The sequence below is a fragment of the Hemitrygon akajei genome, chromosome 12, assembly GCF_048418815.1.
Source record: "Hemitrygon akajei chromosome 12, sHemAka1.3, whole genome shotgun sequence".
NCBI lineage: Eukaryota > Metazoa > Chordata > Chondrichthyes > Myliobatiformes > Dasyatidae > Hemitrygon > Hemitrygon akajei.
The window spans coordinates 112,623,748-112,629,747 of NC_133135.1; the positions used below are offsets into that span (position 1 = coordinate 112,623,748).

Below are 6,000 nucleotides of genomic sequence, written 5' to 3' on the forward strand. Positions count from 1 at the left end.
CTACATGAAACGCTGTTGTAGGAAAGCATCCACCAACAGAGATCCTCACCACCCAGGCCACGCTCTCTTCTCACTGCAGCCATCAGGTAGAAGGTACAAGAGCCTCAGGACTCGCAGCACCAAGTTCAAGAACAGTTCGTACCGCACAACCATCAGGCTCTTGAACAAAAGGGGATAACTACATTCAGTTCTCCCGTCATTGAGATGTTCTCACAACCAATGATCTCACATTAAGGACTCTTTATCTCATGTTCTCGTTATTAATTGCTATTTATTTATATTTGCATTTGCACAATTTTTGTCTTCTGCACTCTGGTTGATCTTTCATTGATCCTGTTAGAGTTACTATTCTATAGATTTGCTGAGTATGCCCGCAGGAAAATAAATCTCAGGCTTGTATGTGGTGACATATATCTACTTTGATAATAAAATTTACTTTGAACTTTGACAGTTCAAACCAAGAGTATCAAAGGACAGCGGACAAAGCAAGCAAGGTGAACAGGTTTTGAGGGGCTGAATTACCCATTCTAGCTTACTCTTTTGCATCAGTTTTTAAGTTGGGGAGAGAAGAGGGGGCAGGATAAAGAGGGTAGATTAAAACACAGTAGGATGGCAAACTGCAAAGGAAGAATTGGTTTCTATGACAGGCCTTCAATTTTTTGATTTTACAGTGGCACAAAGCTCACAATGTTCTCATTGGAAGCACAGTCAGCACTGGGCAAAATCTTTTTTTTTATATATATATAAAACTGGCTTTTCTCACCCGCTCCAACATGCAGATGTAGAGCAAAGGAGGAGGGAAAATACGGCAGCTCAGTCAATTCATGACAACACAGGCAAAGTCTTAACACATTTATGCAAAAAAGTTAAAGAACAAGAGTTTAAAGTGGGACCTTCAAGATTCTGTGGCATGTATTTTTAAATTGAAAGAGTCTTGCTTGCTGGCTTGGGTGTTTGATCAGCCTTCCAGGGATAAATTAAAGGGGGTTGGTCCAAAGGAAAGAATGTGTAGCCACAAGTATGCCAACACTTGCCATCCAGAATGACCTTAGAATTCTACAAAGACTGTACATGACACCCTAGAGCTTAAGTGTCTAACGGCAAAGAGTCAGGCCAATCTGACTGGAGGAAAGTGTGCTCCACTTACTGACCATGGCACTGTCACGGAGTGATAGAGTATGGACAGACCCTTGTGTCCAACTTGCCCAATGCCCTCTAACCCCTCTTATGTACTTTTAAATACTGCTAATGTGCTTGCTCAAACACCATTTCTGGCAGCTCTTTTCAAATGTGTGTTAAGAATTTGCCCCCGATGATCATTTTAAATCTCTCATTGCTGACTTAAACTTACACTCTCAGTTTTAGCACACCCCCCCCCCCCCCAATGCCTGAATGTAGAGGGGATTCTCAATGAAGCTGATCATTCATCATAACTGTCCCAAGACTGAAGAATTAAGCAAGAGTCAATCATAATGTCAGTGAGACCAGAGGGAACACACACCAATCCTCATAGAGGGATCAGAAGTGGGGAGAGTGAGCAATTTCAAGTTCCTGGGTGTCAGGATCTCTGAGGATCTATCCTGGGCCTTACGTATCGATCCAGCTACAAAGAAGCAAGACAGCGGCTATATTTCATTAGGAGTTTGAGGATATTTGGTATGTCACCAAAGGCACTCGCAAATTTCTACGTATGTACCACTGAGAGCATTCTGACAGGCTGCATCATTGTCAGATATTGGGGGTCTGGGGTGGCACCGCATGGGATCAAAATAAGCTGCAGAAAGTTGTAAACTTAGTCAACTCCATTGTGCACCCTAATCTCCATGGTATCAAGGAGTGATGCCTCAAAAAGGCGGCGTCCATCATTAAGGACTCCCAACACCCAGGACATGCCCCCTTCTCATTGTTACCACCAGGAAGGAGGTACAGAATCCTGAAGACACACATTCAACGATTCAGGAACAGCTTTTTCCCCTCTGCCATCTATTTATGAATGGGGACATTGAACCCATGAACACCAACTTACTACTTTTATCTGCACTACTTACTTAACTATTTTATATACTGTATATTTATTGTAATTCAGTTTTTCTCTACGATTGTGTACTGGATTGTACTGCTGCCACAAAAACAAACTGCTGGTGATATTAAACCTGATAATGATTCTGACAATATATGATTGTAGAAAGCCAAACTATCCTCCTCTAAAGGATATCAGCAAACCTGGCTCAGTTTCAAATAACCTAATCTTTACCACCAAAAATTCAAAGTACTCTTAGTGTCATTATCCAACCCTGCAATTCATCTTCCTAAAGATAAACCATGAAACAAAAACACCATGGAAGAGGTTCAAACACCCAACATGCAAAAATACAAAGAATAAATCATGCAAACTGCAAAAACAAGAGAAAAGCACAAAACATCAAACCACAGAGTCATTGAAACAGACTGGGAATGTTCAGTTCGATTTAGCGCTGCATGGCTCATTGACTGCAGGCTGCAGCTTTTTGTTCTAATCTCCAACTCAACATTCTCTGGGTACTTCTTCTAGTATCTCCATATGGCCCAGCATCAAAACGTCTCTAATACCTGGCCCATAAAACACCTTATGACTACTTGTTTTCAGAAATGCAAAGTAAAAGCAGATGTTGGAATTTCTCTGGAAGGCTTGAAGTTAGAGCCAGGTCATAAACCTTGCATCAGAACTGGGAAAAGTAAGACTAAGTACTGAGGATGGAGGAACTCAGCTGGTCAGGCAGCATCTATGGAGCAGTTTGAAGAGTTGATATTTCAGGCCAAGCCCCTTCACCAGATTCACACGAGTCTTAAAGGGTCTTTTTATTCCTTCCCATCAATGCTGCCTGAGCTGCTGAGTTCCTCCAGCATTTTGTGTGTGTTGCTCAAGATTTCCAGCATCTACAGAATCGCTTGTGAAGCAAAGGATTTTTAAAAAATGACATACAGAAAGAAGAAAGCCTTCCCTTCATTTTAAAAGGCTTACCTTCCTTTGTCTCATTCAATTTTTGCAGCTAAAAAAAAATTCCAACTCTTTCCAGCTCACACAAAAAAGCCATCTGACCTCCTTACACGGACCAGATAAGTACAAACCACAATGCAACTGAAAGCCTGTTGCTGTGATTTTGCAAAAAATAAAATCTCATTACCCTTTCCACCCCTTTTTGACAATGATAAATCTTCCTGGCTTACATTAAGCTGATAACTTATAACCATTGACATTACTGCTGAAATTTTGGTTCCAGTCTCCTCTGGATACTGACACTCCAGCTAAAAGTTGCTCAAAAGTTTTAAGTATTGCAATTTAAATAACAAGGACTACCCTCTTAGCCGCCTCATTTCACGATACCACAAGCTGATGCAAAACAACCCTGCGGACTAAATTAAAGCACAGCTGTATAATAACCTTCAGTCTTGTTAGTGACTTGAATGTTTACACACAAACACATACCAAGGCTCGACAGGACTGTCAATCAAACAATGTGCCTACTCAGCCGCTCGCCCATTGGTCACCCAATAACCAAGTTGCCCTCTGATTGGCAAACACACCCGTCATTCAGTCACAACCCCGCCACTTCCGGTCCGGTGTGGCTCCCACTCCAATTGCGCTCCTGATTCACAACTTTCCACCGGCAAACCTAAATTTATATATAAATTTGTAAAATAAGACACCCTACATGTCTAGACACACAGAGAGAAAGAGCGTTGATTATCTGCTCAAAGAAAGGTGAAAGTGGCGCCTGCTGCGGGGATTTAAAAACACAAATTAATTTCTCCACATCCATTATTAGGCCTCACTGTTTTACCTGAAGTGTTTATCTCCGCGCTCAATCTCCACCAATGATCAACCGACTCGGTGACCGCCACAGACTAACTCCACATGAGAAGAAAGGAAAAAACCGATGGCTTTCCCTTTTAAATCTTTCTTTCTTCTTTTAATCGCCCTCACCCGCTCGCTCTCGCGCGCGCGCGCTCTCGCTCTGTACACGGCGACGCGACGACACCGGAAGCCAGCCTCCCCCCACGCCTTGATGGACGTTCCGCGCCAGCAATCAAATGAGCGAAGAGGGGCGGGTCCTGCTGCCTTAAAGCCAAACTATCCCAGGCTGGAGAGAGAAGTTTCTGAAGTGCCTGGGAGGTCCCTTACGATTAAATATTCCGCTGACCATTTAAAACTCACGAATTTAAAGCAGAAAGTTTAGAGAGGCGTGGTAAGTAGTTGTCCCCAGAAGGTAGACATATTATAGCAAACACGATAAAAATCTTCAAATGCTGGAAATCTAAAGCAACACCCACAGACACAAACCCAGCATCGACGATCCAGGCCGAGACCCTTCGGCAGGACTGGGGAGGAAAGGGAAAATAAATCAGGTGGAGAGCAAGAAGTACAAGCTGGTAGGTGACAGGTGAACCCGGGAGAGTTGGGAAGGTAATTGGTGAAAGAGATAAAGGGCTGGAGGAGGGGAAATCTTACAGAAGCCCAGGGAAGGAGAAGCACCAGACAGAGGTGAGAGACAGGTGAGGTGAAAGACGAAAACGGGAGTGGTGAGGGCGGAGGAGTGGAGGGGGTGGGACAGTTCCTTGTAGTTAGAAAAAAGATCACTCTTTAGGCCATCAGGTTAGAGGCTACCCAGACGGAATGAAAGGTGTTGCTCCTTGAACCAGTGTGGTGTCATCGTGGCAGTGGACAAGGCCATGGACTGACAGGTCGGAATAGGAACGGGAAATGGGATTGACATGGGTGGCTGTCGGGAGATCCTGCTTTTTGTGGTGGACGGATTGGAGGTGCTCAGCTCCGATCCCATCCTGGAAACTGTTCGATCTCCTGCCCTCTGGTAGGAGACACAGAAACATCTTAGCCAAGACAGTAAGACTGAAATTCAGCTTCTTCCCTAGGGCTGTTGGGCAGCTGAATACTACTACACCCCGGCTTGCCAATGGCCTTTGTGTGTTACAGACTACCAGAGTCACTTGTTGCAAGTACAGTAAATTTGTTCAGGTGCCTTGCCGTTCGGCGTGAGCGATCATGTCTCTCCATCCATCACGGTCCCTGACCCTCCGAATTGTAGTTGTTGCCTCCCGTTTCTAACCATGATGTTAATCCATCTCTCATTTTCATTGTCTATCTGCCTCTGCTTCTCTTCCGGCTTTCCAGTTGTAACTAAATGTTCTAATGTCTCTCTTTGCATGCTGTGTCCAAAGAATTTTGATTGCTGTTTTCTCTTTTTTTTAAGTAATGTACGTTTTGTTTTCGTTCTCTGTAGAACCTCTTCGTTGGTGATCCTGTCCGTATACGATATGCATAGCATTCTTCTGGGGAACCACATCTCTGCTGCATTGATTCTTTTTCCATTGCATTTGTGATGGTCCATGACTCGCTGCCATACATCAATATAGGAAGAATGTAGCAGCTCAGAGTTCTAAGGCGGATGTCAATTGCTGTTTTCTTGTTCGTTAGGATGTTTCTCATTTCTGTAAATGCTGTTCTTGCCATTGCTATTCTTGCTTTTATGTCTATTTCACATTTGCCATCAGTTGTTACCCATGATCCAAGGTACTTGAAGTTGTGAACTTGTTTCAGGATTTCTTTTCCCAATACGATCCTACAGTCTGGGATATCAGGTTTCTTTGATATTCCCATTACTTCAGTTTTCTTTTTGTTTAAGGTTAGGCCAAGTCTTTCGCTCTCTGTGTTGTGAAATACGAGGGAAGAGCAAGACAGATTTATTCCAAATAAGAAGAAATTTTCAAAGGGAAGAAGGACACTACCGTGGCTGACAAGTGAAGTCAGAGCCAAAGTAAAAGCAAAAGAGAGGCCATACAGGGAAGCCAGAGCTAGTGGGAAGATAGAGGACTGGGGAGCTTTTAAAAACTTGCAGAAGGAAACTAAGAAGGTCATTAGGAAGGAAAAGATGAATTATGAAAGGAAGCTAGTGACTAATACCAAAGAAGATATTAAAAGCTTTTTTAAGTATATAAAGGGTA

At 43.2% G+C, this 6,000-nt stretch overlaps 1 protein-coding gene across 1 annotated transcript in view; it reads right to left on the minus strand.

Annotated features, from left to right (window-relative positions):
* LOC140737391 (BTB/POZ domain-containing protein 7-like) overlaps positions 1-3,994 on the minus strand; it is a 196,443-nt gene extending 192,449 nt beyond the window's left edge. The window contains 1 exon segment of the mRNA XM_073063872.1: positions 3,822-3,994. The gene's annotated coding sequence lies outside the window, so the exon portion shown is untranslated.
* Between the last annotated feature and the right edge of the window lie 2,006 nt (positions 3,995-6,000).